Genomic DNA, 15,532 nt, shown 5'->3' on the forward strand with positions numbered 1-15,532 from the left:
GGGGAGGGCAATATCAATCAACATCTTCAACATCACCATCTCATCTCAAACCCTAGTTCATCTCTTGTATTCAATCTTGTTACCGGAACTATAGATTGTTGCTAGGGGGTGACTATTAGTGTTGATTACATCTTGTAGTTGATTACTATATGGTTTATTTGGTGGAAGATTATATGTTCAGATCCATTATGCATATTAATACTCCTCTGATCGTGAGCATGTTGATTATTTGTGAGTAGCTACTTTTGATCTTGAGGTCACGGGATAAAGCATGTTACAAGTAATCATGTGAACTTGATATGTGTTCGATATTTTGATAGTATGTATGTTGTGATTCCCTTAGTGGTGTCATGTGAACGTCGACTACATGACACTTCACCATATTTGTGCCTAAGGGAATGCATTGTGGAGTAGTAAATAGATGGTGGGTTGCGAGAGTGACAGAAACTTAAACCCCAGTTTATGCACTATTCTGTAAGGGACCGATTGGATCCAAAAGTTTAATGCTATGGTTAGAATTTATTCTTAATACTTTTCTCGTAGTTGCGGATGCTTGCGGGAGGGTTAATCATAAGTAGGAGGTTTGTCAAGTAGGTACAGCACCTAAGCACCGGTCCACCCACATATCAAATTATCAAAATAGCGAACACGAATTAAACCAACATGATGAAAGTGACTAGATGAAATTCCCGTGTACCCTCAAGAACGCTTTGCTTATTATAAGAGACCGTTTTGGCCTGTCCTTTGCCTTAAAAGTATTGGGCTACCTTGCTGCATACTTATTGCTACTATTGTTACTTGCTCGTTACAAATTATCTTGCTACCAAACTACTCGCTACTTACAGTTTCAGAACTTGCAGACATTATCTTACTGAAAACTACTTGTCATTTCCTTTTGCTCCTCGTTGGATTTGACACTCTTACTTATCGGAAAGAGCTACAATTGATCCCCTATACTTGTGGGTCTTCAAGGCTATTTTCTGGTGCCGTTGCCGGGGAGTGAAGCGCCTTTGTTAAGTGGAATTTGGTAAGGAAACATTTATATAGTGTGCTGAAATTTATTGTCACTTGTTACTATGGAAAACAATCCTTTGAGGGGTTTGTTCGGGGTATCTTCACCTCGTCCGGAACCACAATTAATTGCCCCTCAACCTACTGCAGCTGCTAGTTGAATATGAACAACTGCTAGCTAATCCTTATGCAGGAGATGGAACAGAACATCCTAATATGCACTTGATATATGTAGAACAAATTTGTGGATTGTTCAAGCTTGCAGGTTTACCCGGAGATGAGGTGATGAAAAAGGTTTTCCCTTTATCTTTGAAGGGAAAATCATTGGCATGGTATAGGCTATGCGATGATATTGGATCATGGAATTGGAATCGTTTGAAATTGGAGTTCCACCAAAAAATTTATCCTATGCATCTAGTTCATCGTGATCGGAATCATATATATAATTTTTGGCCTCGTGAAGGAGAAAGTAACGCTCTAGCTTGGGGGAGGCTTAAGTCAATGTAATATTCATGCCCCAATCATGAGTTCTCAAGAGAAATTATTATTGAGAACTTTTATGCTCGGCTTTCTCGTAATGATCAAACCATGCTGGATGATACGTCTCCAACGTATCTATAATTTTTGATTGTTCTATGCTATTATATATTTTGTTTTGGATGCTTAATGGGCTTTACAATACACTTTTATATTATTTTTGGGACTAACCTACTAACCCAAGGCCCAGTGTAAATTGTTGTTTTTTTGCCTATTTCAGTTTCGCAGAAAAGGAATACCAAACGGAGTCCAAATGGAATGAAACCTTCGAGAGCGTGATTTTTGGAACAAACGTGATCCAGAGGACTTGGAGTGGACGTCAAGAAATCAACGAGGAGGCCACGAGGCAGGGAGGCACGCCTACCCCCTGGGCGTGCCCCCCACCCTCGTGGGCCCCTCGCAGCTCCACCAACCTACTTCTTCCTCCTATATATACCCATGTACCCTGAAACCAACCAGGAGCACCATGAAACCCAATTTCCACCGCCGCAACCTTCTGTACCCGTGAGATGCCATCTTGGGGCCTTTTTCGGCACTCCGCCGGAGGGGGAATCGATCATGGAGGGCTTCTACATCAACACCATAGCCTCTGCGGTGATGTGTGAGTAGTTTACCACAGACCTTCGGGTCCATAGTTATTAGCTAGATGGCTTCTTCTCTCTCTTTGGATCTCAATACAAAGTTCGCATCGATCTTCTTGGAGATCTATTCGATGTAACTCTTTTTGCGGTGTGTTTGTCGAGATCCGATGAATTGTGGGTTTGTGATCAAGATTATCTATGAACAATATTTGAATCTTCTCTGAATTCTTTTATGTATGATTGGTTATCTTTGCAAGTCTTTTCAAATTATCAGTTTGGTTTGGCCTACTAGATTGATCTTTCTTGCAATAGGAGAAGTGCTTAGCTTTGGGTTCAATCTTGCGTTGCTCGATCCCAGTGACAGTAGGGGAAACGACACGTATTGTATTGTTGCCATCAAGGATAAAAAGATGGGGTTTATATCATATTGCTTGAGTTTATCCCTCTACATCATGTCATCTTGCCTAATGCGTTACTCTGTTCTTATGAACTTAATACTCTAGATGCATGCTGGATAGCGGTCGATGTGTGGAGTAATAGTAGTAGATGCAGGCAGGAGTCGGTCTACTTGTCGCGGACGTGATGCCTATATACATGATCATGCCTAGATATTCTCATAATTATGCACTTTTCTATCAATTGCTCGACAGTAATTTGTTCACCCACTGTAATACTTATGCTATCTTGAGAGAAGCCACTAGTGAAACCTATGGCCCCCGGGTCTATTTTCCATCATATTAATCTCCCGTCAACTAGCTATTTCTGTCGCCGTTTATTTTGCAATCTTTACTTTTAACCTTTATCACAAAAATACCAAAAATATTATCTTATCATCTCTATCAGATCTCACTTTTGCAAGTGGTCGTGAATGGATTGACAACCCCTTTATCGCGTTGGTTGCAAGGTTCTTATTTGTTTGTGTAGGTACGAGGGACTTGTGTGTGGCCTCCTACTGGATTGATACCTTGGTTCTCAAAAACTAAGGGAAATACTTACGCTACTTTGCTGCATCACCCTTTCTTGTTCAAGGGAAAACCAACGCATGCTCAAGAGGTAGCAAGAAGGATTTCTGGCGCCGTTGCCCGGGAGTCTACGCACAAGTCAAGACATACCAAGTACCCATCACAAACTCTTATCCCTCGCATTACATTATTTGCCATTTGCCTCTCGTTTTCCTCTCCCCCAGTTCACCCTTGCCGCTTTATTCGCCCTCTCTTACCATTCGCCTCTTTTTAGCTTGCTTCTTGTTGCCTGGTTGCCCTTATGGCCCTGCCTAAAAACGTTGATCCTTACCTTAAAAGGTTGGAAGAAATTGAAAACAAGGCCACAAGCTTTATGAGTTTGCAATTTGAGCATAATAATTTCTTTAGAAACGAACTTAAAGAACAAAAAAGCTTAATGGAATACATGAATAAAGAGCTTGATGATATGTCTAAGGAATTTTATGGCTTGAGATCTCAGTTTGCTCATCTTAAAAAATTAATAGCCCAAATTTCGGATAAGGAGGCCACCTTAGTCAATAAGATGGCCGCTAAACCGGAAGATCCAGAGGGTAATAAGGATGAATATCTAAAAGTGATTGATGTGTCTCCTATTAAATCTTTGTTTTGCAATATGAATCTTGATAATGATGGGACTGGACATGAGTCAACTTAGTTAAAAGGCATCCCAATGATTCGGAGTTTTTAGATCTTGATGCAAAAATTGGTAAAAGTGGTATTGAAGAGGTCAAAACTTTACATAGCAATGAACCCACTATTTTGGATTTCAAGGAAGTTAATTATGATAATTGTTCTTTAATAGATTGTATTTCCTTGTTGCAATCCGTGCTAAATTCTCCGCATGCTTATAGTCAAAATAAGGCTTTTACCAAACATATCGTTGATGCTTTAATGCAATCTTATGAAGAAAAGCTTGAATTGGAAGTTTCTATCCCTAGAAAACTTTATGATGAGTGGGAACCTATTATTAAAATTAAAATTAAAGATCCTGAATGCTATGCTTTGTGTGATTTGGGTGCTAGTGTTTCCATGATTCCAAAAACTTTGTGTGATATGCTAGGTTTCCGTGAATTTGATGATTGTTCTTTAAACTTGCACCTTGCAGATTCGACCATTAAGAAACCTATGGGAAGAATTAATGATATTCTTATTGTTGCAAATAGGAATTACGTGCCCGTAGATTTCATTGTCCTTGATATAGATTGCAATCCTTCATGTCCTATTATTCTTGGTAGACCTATCCTTCGAACGATTGGTGCAATTATTGATATGAAAGAAGGGAATATTAGATTCCAATTTCCGTTAAGGAAAGGCATGGAACACTTTCCTAGAAAGAAAATTAAATTACCTTATGAATCTATTATGAGAGCTACTTATGGATTGCATGCCAAAGATGACAATACCTAGATCTATCCTTGCTTTTATGCCTAGCTAGGGGCGTTGAACGATAGCGCTTGTTCGGAGGCCACCCAATTTTATTTTTGTTTCTTGATTTTTGGTTCTGTCTAGTAATAAATATTTGATATAGCCTCTGGTTAGATGTGTTTTTATGTTTTAATTAGTGTTTGTGCCAAGTAGAACCTTTGTGAAGACTTGGGTGAAGTCTTTTTGATCTTGCTTTAAAAAACAGAAACTTTAGCACTCATGAGATTAGCTACAACTTTTTACTGGAGAGTGATATTTAGTTGATTCTTTCTGCAGATGATTATTAGATAAATTACGCACGTCCAGAAATGTATTTTAGAATTTTTGGAGTTCCATAAGTATGCGTTTGATACAGATTACTACAGACTGTTCTGTTTTTTACAGATTCTGTTTTTCGTGTGTTGTTTGCTTATTTTGATGCATCTATGGCTACTATCGGAGGTTATGAACCATAGAGAAGTTGGAATACAGTAGGTTTAACACCAATATAAATAAAGAATGAGTTCATTACAGTACCTTTAAGTGGTGTTTTGTTTTCTTTCACTAACGGAGCTCACGAGATTTTCTATTAAGTTTTGTGTTGTGAAATTTTCAAGTTTTGGATAAAGATTTGATGGATTATGGAACAAGGAGAGGCAAGAGCCTAAGCTTGGGGATGCCCAAGGCACCCCAAGGTAAAATCCAAGGACAACCAAAAAGCCTAAGCTTGGGGATGCCCCGGAAGGCATCCCCTCTTTTGTCTTCGTCCATCGGTAACTTTACTTGGAGCTATATTTTTATTCACCACATGATATGTGTTTTGCTTGGAGCGTCTTGTATGATTTGAGTCTTTGCTTTTAAGTTCACCACAATCATCCTTTCTGTACACACCTTTTGGGAGATACACACATTAATCGGAATTTATTAGAATACTCTATGTGCTTCACTTATATCTTTTGAGCTAAACAATTTTGCTCTAGCACTTCACTTATATCTTTTAGAGCATGGTGGTGGTTTTATTTTATAGAAATTATTGATCTCTCGTGCTTCACTTATATTATTTTGAGAGTCTGTTAGAACAACATGGTAGTTTACTTTGGCTATAAAATTAGTCCTAATATGATAGGCATCCAAGATAGGTATAATAAAACTTTCATATAAATGCATTGAATACTAGGAGAAGTTTGATACTTGATGATTGTTTTGAGATATGGAGATAGTGATATTAAAGTTGTGCTAGTTGAGTAGTTGTGAATTTCAGAAATACTTGTGTTGAAGGTTGCAAGTCCCATATCATGCACGTATGGTAAACGTTGTGTAACAAATCTGAAGATGAAAGAGGTGGTAAGAACGGAAATATTAAAACTTCTGGAAGCAGGTATAATCTATCCTATAGCTGATAGTAGATGGGTATGTCGTGTTCATTGTGTCCCTAAGAAAGGAGGTATTACTGTTGTTCCTAATGATAAGAATGAACTTAGTCCACAAAGAATTGTTACATGCTATAGAATGGTAATTGATTTCAGAAAATTAAATAAAGCTACTAGAAAAGACCACTACTCTTTGCCTTTTACTGATCAAATGCTTGAAATATTATCTAAGGATACACACTTTTGCTTCCATGATGGATATTCTGGCTTTTCACAAATACCTGTATCTCAACCTGATCAAGAAAAGACCACTTTTACTTGTCCTTTTGGAACCTATGCTTATAGACGTATGCTTTTTAGTTTATGTAATGCACCTGCTACCTTTCAAAGATGTATGATGGCTATATTCTCTGACTTTTGTGAAAATATTGTTGAGGTTTTCATGGATGACTTTTCTATTTACGGGAAGTCTTTTGATGATTGTTTAAGCAATCTTGAGCGAGTTTTGCAGAGATGTGAACAAACAAATCTTGTCTTGAATTGGGAGAAGTGCCACTTTATGGTAAATGAAGGCATTGTCCTGGGTCATAAAATTTCTGAAAGAGGTATTGAAGTGGACAAATCTAAGGTTGATGCAATTGAGAAAATGCCATGTCCTAAAGATATAAAAGGTATTCGTAGTTTCCTAGGTCATGCTGGTTTCTATAGGAGGTTTATCAAGGACTTCTCTAAAATTTCTAGGCCTCTCAATAATCTTTTGCAGAAGGATATTGCTTTTGTTTTTGATGATGATTCTTTAGAAGCCTTTGAAACAGTCAAGAAAGCTTTAATCTCTGCACCTATTGTTCAACCACCTGATTGGAACTTGCCTTTTGAAATTATGTGTGATGCTAATGATTATGCTGTTGGTGCTGTTCTAGGACAAAGAGTTGATAAGAAATTGAATGTTATTCATTATGTCAGTAAAACTCTAGACAATGCTCAAAGAAATTATGCTACAACTGAAAAAGAATTCTTAGCAGTGGTGTTTGCTTGTGATAAGTTTAGACCTTATATTGTTGATTCTAAAGTAACTGTTCACATAGACCATGCTGCTATTAAATATCTTATGGAAAAGAAAGATGCTAAACCTAGACTTATTCGTTGGGTTCTCTTGTTACAAGAATTTGATTTGCATATTATTGATAGAAAAGGAGCTGAGAACCCCGTAGCTGATAACTTGTCTAGGCTTGAAAATGTGCTTGATGACCCACCACCCATTGATGATAGTTTTCCTGATGAGCAGTTAGCTGAAATAAATGTTGCTAATAGTACTCCTTGGTATGCTGACTATGCTAATTACATTGTTGCTAAATATTTACCACCTAGCTTTACTTACCATCAAAAGAAAAAATTCTATGATTTAAGACATTACTTTTGGGATGACCCACATCTTTATAAAGAAGGAGTAGATGGTACCATTATATGTTGTGTACCTGAGCATGAACAGGGACAAATCCTACGGAAATGTCACTCTGAACCTGATGGAGGGCATCATCCTGGAGATAGGACTGCTCATAAGGTATTGCAGTCTGGATTTTATTGGCCTACTCTCTTTAAGGATGCTCGTAAGTATGTCTCATCTTGTGATGAATGCCAAAGAATAGGTAATATCATTAATCGTCAAGAAATGCCTATGAATTATTAACTTGCTGTTGAACCATTTGATGTTTGGGGATTTGATTACATGGGACCTTTTCCTTCCTCTAATGGGTATACACATATTTTGGTTGCTGTTGGTTATGTTACTAAATGGGTAGAAGCTATTCCAACTAGTAGTGCTGATCACAACACCTCTATTAAAATGCTTAAGGAAGTTATTTTCCCATGGTTTAGTGTCCCGAGATATTTAATGGCTGATGGTGGTTCGCACTTTATTCATGGTGCTGTTCGTAAAATGCTTCCTAAGTATGATGTTAACCATAGAATTGCATCACCCTATCATCCTCAGTCTAGTGGTCAAGTTGAACTTAGTAATAGAGAAATAAAATTAATTTTGCAAAAGACTCTTAATAGGTCCAGGAAGAATTGGTCTAAGAAATTAGATGATGCACTTTGGGCTTATAGAACAGCATATAAAAATCCTCTGGGTATGTCTCCTTATAAAATGGTTTATGGAAAAGCTTGTCACTTGCCTCTTGAGTTAGAACATAAAGCATACTGGGCAGTTAAAGAACTCAACTATGATTTCAAACTTGCTGGTGAAAAGAGGTTATTTGATATAAGCTCATTAGATGAATGGAGAACCCAAGCTTATGAAAATGCAAAATTATTCAATGAAAAAGTTAAAAGATGGCATGACAAAAGAATCCAAAAGCGTGGGTTTAAAGTCGGAGAATATGTTCTTTTGTACAACTCTCGTTTTAGATTTTTTGCAGGGAAGCTCTTCTCGAAATGGGAAGGCCCATATGTCATCGAGGAGGTTTACCGGTCTGGAGCCATCAAAATAAATAATTCCGAAGGTACTAACCCGAAGGTTGTCAATGGACAACGAATAAAGCATTATATCTCAGGTATGCCTATTAATGTTGAAAGCAACATTATCCAAACTTTGACACCGGAAGAACACATAAAAGAGTCCTTCCGGAACACTCCAGAATTATCAAAATAAGGAGGTACGTGATACGGTAAGTAAACGGACTCCGAAAAATCCGCAAAAATATTTTTTGTCAGTTTTGGCATATTTTAGAATTTTGGAAATAAAGAAACTTCCAGGAAGCGTCCCCTGGTGGGCACAAGACACCAGGGCGTGCCAGGCATGCCTGGCGCGCCCAGGTGGGTTGTGCCCACCTGGGACACCTCCCGTACTCAGTTTTTCTCCTGTATACTTGTCCTCCAAGATAAAAAAAATCTATATATACTTCCCGAACCTGTTAACCAATGTATCATGGAGAAATCCTCTGTTCTCTTTTCTTGCTGTTTTCTGTCAGATCCCATCTACCATGGCCTCTTCAAGTTCCTCTAAGGACAAGTTTTTCAAGAACGTCATCAACCCATATCTGCGGGAGGTGGTGCAGCACCCTCAAACCATCCAGATGCATGAGGGGGTGATGTACATCTGCGATGAGCAAGGACCCAACGGCACGGGAACCGTGGAGGCCAGACTTGAAGCTATGGAGCAGGAAGTCTTCCGGTGCAAGGGGATGGTGGAACGTGGTCTCAATGCCAATCACCTCATGATCACGGAGCTTTCCCGTGATCTCAAGGTGGATGGCAAGCCCATGAAGGACATCATCTTCACCCACAACGAGCAAAACAACTTCCTCCAAAGCCAGATCTATGATCTCCGAAACCAAGTCTTTGAATATGAGGCAAGGTTTAAAGGTATGAGTGTGGCTGCTAGTTGTAGGACCCGTGAGACTCACTCCTCTTCTATTGATGGTGGACCACTGCCATGGAAACCCGAGGACAAGATCTCTTCTTCTTCACGAACATCACCTTCTTCACCACCAAAGGAGAACTGAGTATCGGGTATGGGCACTCCCCTTGGCTTTCGCCAAGCTTGGGGGAGGTGTCCCGGTATCGTATCATCCCACTATCTTTTTTTATTTTACTTTTCTTAGTTCGATCTTTTTGCTTTAGATGAAATAAAGTTTAGTTCGATCCTTTCTTCTTTGAGAGTTTGCTTAGTGATCTATCATTGTAATCGTGTGCAAGTTATATAATAAATTTTAGTTTGAGTTTTGCTTTATTTACTTTCATGTTGCAAATAAAGAAAAGAAATAATAAAGAAAATAAAAGGAGAAAGAAAGTAAATAAAAGAACGGAAATAAATCAATAAGATCATATACTAATCCTATGGTAGGTGATAGCACCACATAAGGAAAAGTATAAGTAAGAAAATTTTATTAGAGATTGACAAACATAGCATTAGTCAGTGACGCAACTCATGCAAGAATTAATAAGGGAAGGGAAGATTCACATATAAATATACCATCCTAGAAATCTTTTGTGATTATGAGCCCTCATCAAAATATTGTATGCCAAAATGTTGACGTTGGACAAGGAGGGCAACATAATGGTTTATGTTTGTTTATATTCACATAGAAGTCATATTGTCACAGATCCTTTAACGTGTGGTGCTTGCCCCCTATCTTTGCTAGCCAAAAATTCTGCACTAAGTAGAGATACTACTTGTGCGTCCAAAAACCTTTAACCCAAATATTTTTCAAGTGTCCACCATATCTACGTAGGGATTGAGCAAGATCCCTCAAGTAAGTTGCCATCGGTGCAAAAAGGCAATGAAAATTGCTTCTAAATGTGTGAGATTGTTTAGTGTAAGAGAAAATTGAGCATTGCACGAACTTGGATGACAAAGAATAAAAGCGACAGACTGCATAATAAAGGTTGTCATCTTAAGGGGCAATGTAACATGACGTTCTTTTGCACTAAGGGATTGAGCATACAAACAAATAAACGCATGGCAACCTCTGCTTCCCTCTGCGAAGGGCCTATCTTTTACTTTCATGTATTTACTTTTATGCAAAGAGTCAAAGTTTTCCTTCTATTCCTTTTTATTTTTCTCCTTTGGCAAGCATCATGTGGTGAGGAAAGATCTAGGCACATATGTCCAGTTGAATATAGATAGCATGAGTTATTATTGTTGACATCACCCTTGAGGTGAGTATGTTGGGAGGCGAAACTATAAGCCCCTATCTTTCTATGTGTCCGGTCGAAACGTTTTGCTCAGGTGTACAAGGCGAGTGTTAGCAATCATAGAAGACTATATGATGGTTGAGTATGTGGACTTGCCTGAAGGCTCCGACACGTGACCCTTCCTGAAAAGATGATGAATTGTAGTTGCAAAGTTGACTAAGAACATACACTGGTGCGAGTCGGTCCTAAACAAACGGTTTTTAACCCCTTTCCACGATGGCATTTGGAACCGTCGCCAAGTGAGTGTGGGCGATAGGGGGGTCCTTCCCACACGACCCAGAAATCGTTGGGGATAGGCCCTCCTGGGACCCATGCTGGGGCCGTGTGCGATCGGGCGAGGCATCGAAACCCAATCATTTCTGTAGGTATGTACATCCCACACAGTAATCTGAGAAAATCATTTCCGTAGGTATGTACATCCCACACGGTGAATCCCAGAAAAACATTTCTGTTCGTATGTATATCACACACAGTCAATCCAAGGAATAAGTTTCCGTTCTTATGTACATTCCACACAGTCAATCCAGGGAAAACGTTTCCGTTCGTACGTACATCCCACACAGTTTTATGTGTAGGCTCGTGTGTGAAAGGTGTAACTATCACACACAGTCTGCCTTGGTTAACTGTTTGCTTTTATCAACTATATCACACACAATTTGATGAAGAAAATTGTGTGGCATTGGGCTATCCATCGCAGGCGCTTTTACTGCTAGAACCGTTTGCAAAGGTCCATGACACATTTAGCAGGTTTATTAGTTTACAATTAATAATTCCAGTATTACGCAAATTCACATTTCATATCGAACAGCTGTTTGCCAATTTCATATCAGGCACATAAATATATTATAACATCACAGTACGGTCGCTACACGAAAACAGCACAGTACAACATATAGCTAGTTCAACTTCATAAGAACAATATATTCATTTTCCCTAATCGAGATCATCCAGGCTCGTCTTATCCACCTCTGCTTTCAGTTCAGTAAGAACCCATTTTTCACGGGCCAACTGGGAAAGTGCCTCCTCCTTCGCCAACTCCATCTTAGCAAAGTCTGATTTAAAAAAGCTGAGCTCATTCTCCACCTTCAACTTTTTATCCCGCACCTTGAAATATTATTCAGCGTTGATAAAAGTTTCTCTAAGCCTACGTCTGCTCTCTTCCTAATACATGCTCCAGAGCTTCGCTAGGCACATCTTCAAAGACTGTGGCTGCTCTTGATCAACCCACTCCAAGTAAGAATACTTTCGTTCATCCTATAATATTTAAAACTAGATCAGTAACAATTGTAGGGGAAATGGGTTTATAGCAACATAGAAAATCACCAATGCTTATTTTGAAAAACTGAAGAAACATGTTAATTATGACATATCTTCTCAAAAAGATCAATGTGCAATGAAATAATTGGTACTGAGACAACAACCAAATTCTAGAACATCAGAAGCTATAATTAACTACAACGACGCTACAAGTTCTTACTCATGTACAGTAAATAAAAAATTGAACATTTTATGAGGCAGGTAAATATAACTGCAACAGCATAGCGACAGTGTTTGGATGACACCAAATTGATACTAACAGGTGTGTACATGCAAAAATTTAGTAACATAGAACTAATAGCACTAAGGTCGTCCACTATGTATGCCAAAACTGGGGTAAAGACAACTGTTGCTACCTCTCGCACCGGTGCCCTGCACTGGCGAGCCGATGCAGCGGAAAAAAATCAGGGACCCGGACTCCGGAGCACGTAGTTGCTCCGATGCCCAGTTCCTTCGTGCCATAAAGATTTAGTATTTTACTACTTGGCTGCTCGGATGTGTGGACCAAAGTTGGTTGCACAAACTGCTGAACCGGTGCCAAATAATTTTCTAATGGCACCGCTAATGAGACGGCAACAATTTAAGATACTAGGTACAAACTGTGACACTGTCTTAGGATGCGTTTGGTTGAAGGTGTGGTATGAATGGGTTGGGACCGTGACAGTGTCTGAATCACATCTAACAAATGATTTGTAACAACGAAAGAGGGTCTAACCTTCTCTGCACATGCCAGAAACATCCTCCCACTGTCCACAGAATCAAACGCAACTAGCTTCACACATGGAGATTGATGGTGACAGCGAGCAGATAGATCTTCAGCCACCCCACTCCATTCGTTGCCACTGATGGTCCTAGGGAGCTACAAGAGGAAGAATTGACTCAAATCGATCGTCCGGTAAAAATCCTCCCCGGCAATAGCTTAGCAAGGAAGGAGGAAATAGGGGAAATGTGACTTGTGGTCGGGGAGTAAAGGTGGTGGGGAAGGGGGCAGGGGTAGATATTTTGGCGGTAGGCCAAAATTTTGGAAATGTGGAGAGAAACTTTGCGCGCGGTGCCGCCGGACCATTCACTATGAACGATTGTGTGCATCGCAAATGATTCTTCTGCTTTACGCGCATGGGATGAGTTTGATAATTCAAATTCTGGTGGAAATTTCCCCGGGTACGTCATTGCATAATTTAACATCGGTTGCTAATTTGGGCACACAAAAGAGTGTATAGCAGACAGACCACACTTACTGAATCGAGCAATTTTAGTAATTAAATCAAAGCTAGTTGACCTAAACATTGCTCTAACAAAAGACCAGCATTAAAAACAAAGCCTAAGTACGCATAATTTTAACATATCCGCCGCCGTGCCGGCCTATGCATCGCCGGTGTGAGATGAGACGTCGATGACTTGTCCTGGCGACATGCCGCCGTTGGTGGGCTCCGCGTCCCCCTGCTGAAGTCGACCGCGTCGTTCTCGTCCTCGTCCTCAGCGCCGCCCTCAAGGTTGTAGTACTCGTAGTAGTGGCTGCGCCAGAGCTCGTGTTGGTACTCCACCACCGATTCCTCGACGGACAGACTCTTCTCTACCTCGACCTTGGCCATGCGCAACTCCTCCTCCCGGCGCTCCTCGATCTCCGCCGCTGATACGTCCATTTTGCATCATGCTTTTAGATTGATATTTATTGCATTATGGGCTGTTATTACACATTATGTCACAATACTTATGCCTATTCTCTCTTATTTTACAAGGTTTACATGAAGAGGGAGAATGCCGGCAGCTGGAATTCTGGGCTGGAAAAGGAGCAAATATTATAGACATATTCTGCACAGCTCCAAAAGTCCTGAAACTTCACGAAAGTCATTTTTGGAATTAATAAAAAATACTGAGCGAAGAAAGTACCAGAGGGGGCCCACACCCTGGCCACGAGGGTGGGGGCGCGCCCTACCCCCTGGGCACGCCCCCTGCCTCGTGGGCCCCCTGGCAGGCCTCCGATGCCCATCTTCTGCTATATGAAGTCTTTTACCCTGGAAAAAATCATAAGCAAGCTTTCGGGAAGAAACTCCGCCGCCACGAGGCGGAACCTTGGTGGAACCAATCTAGGGCTCCGGCAGAGCTGTTCTGCCGGGGAAACTTCCCTCTGGGAGGGGGAAATCATCGCCATCGTCATCACCAACGATCCTCTCATCGGGAGGGGGTCAATCTCCATCAATATCTTCACCAGCACCATCTCCTCTCAAACCCTAGTTCATCTCTTGTATCCAATCTTTGTCCCAAAGCCTCAATGGTACCTGTGGGTTGCTAGTAGTGTTGATTACTCCTTGTAGTTAATGCTAGTTGGTTTATTTGGTGGAAGATCATATGCTCAGATCTATTATGCATATTAATACCCCTTTGATTATGAACATGAATATGATTTGTGAGTAGTTACGTTTGTTCCTGAGGACATGGGAGAAGTCTTGCTATAAGTAGTCATGTGAACTTGGTATTCGTTCGATATTTTGATGAGATGTATGTTGTCTCTCCTCTAGTGGTGTCATGTGAACGTCGACTACATGAAACTTCACCATTATTTGGGCCTAGAGGAAGGCATTGGGAGCTAATAAGTAGATGATGGGTTGCTAGAGTGACAGAAGCTTAAACCCTAGTTTATGCGTTGCTTTGTAAGGGGTTGATTTGGATCCATATGTTTCATGCTATGGTTGGGTTTACCTTAATACTTCTTTTGTAGTTGCGGATGCTTGCAATAAGGGTTAATCATATGTGGGATGCTTGTCCAAGTAAGGGCAGCACCCAAGCACCGGTCCACCCACATACCAAATTATCAAAGTAACAAACGCGAATCAGATGAGCGTGATGAAAACTAGCTTGACGATAATTCCCATGTGTCCTCGGGAGCGCTTTTCTCTATATAAGAGTTTGTCCGGGCTTGTCCTTTGCTACAAAAAGGATTGGGCCATCTTGCTGCACCCAATTTACTTTCTTTACTTGTCACCCGTTACAAATTACTTTATCACAAAACTATCTGTTACCGATAATTTCAGTGCTTGCAGAGAATACCTTACTGAAAACCGCTTGTCATTTCCTTCTACTCCTCGTTGGGTTCGACACTCTTACTTATCGAAAGGACTACGATAGATCCCATATACTTGTGGGTCATCAGCCGCCACCTGCATCTCCAGTTCCCGCTCGGCGACCTCATGAGGAAGCAGGTGCTCCATGGCCACCGCTGCTTTTCAGACGTGGGTTGCATGCTGGAGTCCGAGGTGGCCTGGAATATCTTGGTGTGTGCATCCTCGATCTTGGCGTGGATGGCCTCGACCCGGGCCAGGGCGACATCGGCTGCACGGGCGGCAGCTCGAGCGCTCTCGGCATTTGCAGCTGCCGTTGCAGTAGCTGCTGCAGCCGTCTCGGCTACTGCAGCTGCCCTGTCGGTTGCCGCAGACGCCCTCTCGGCGGAAGCGACCGCGCTCAATGCGGATGCGGCGGCGCTCGGGGGGGGGGCATCGTATGGGCCTTCACGAAGCGTTTCCACGGCGTCATCTTTGCAAGATGGGGGTGCGGGAATGGGGATTGGGATTCATGGATTCGGGGGTTGCCGGCACTAGAGCAGACGAGCCTGCGAAGC

The sequence above is a fragment of the Aegilops tauschii genome, chromosome 6 (assembly GCF_002575655.3).
Source record: "Aegilops tauschii subsp. strangulata cultivar AL8/78 chromosome 6, Aet v6.0, whole genome shotgun sequence".
NCBI lineage: Eukaryota > Viridiplantae > Streptophyta > Magnoliopsida > Poales > Poaceae > Aegilops > Aegilops tauschii.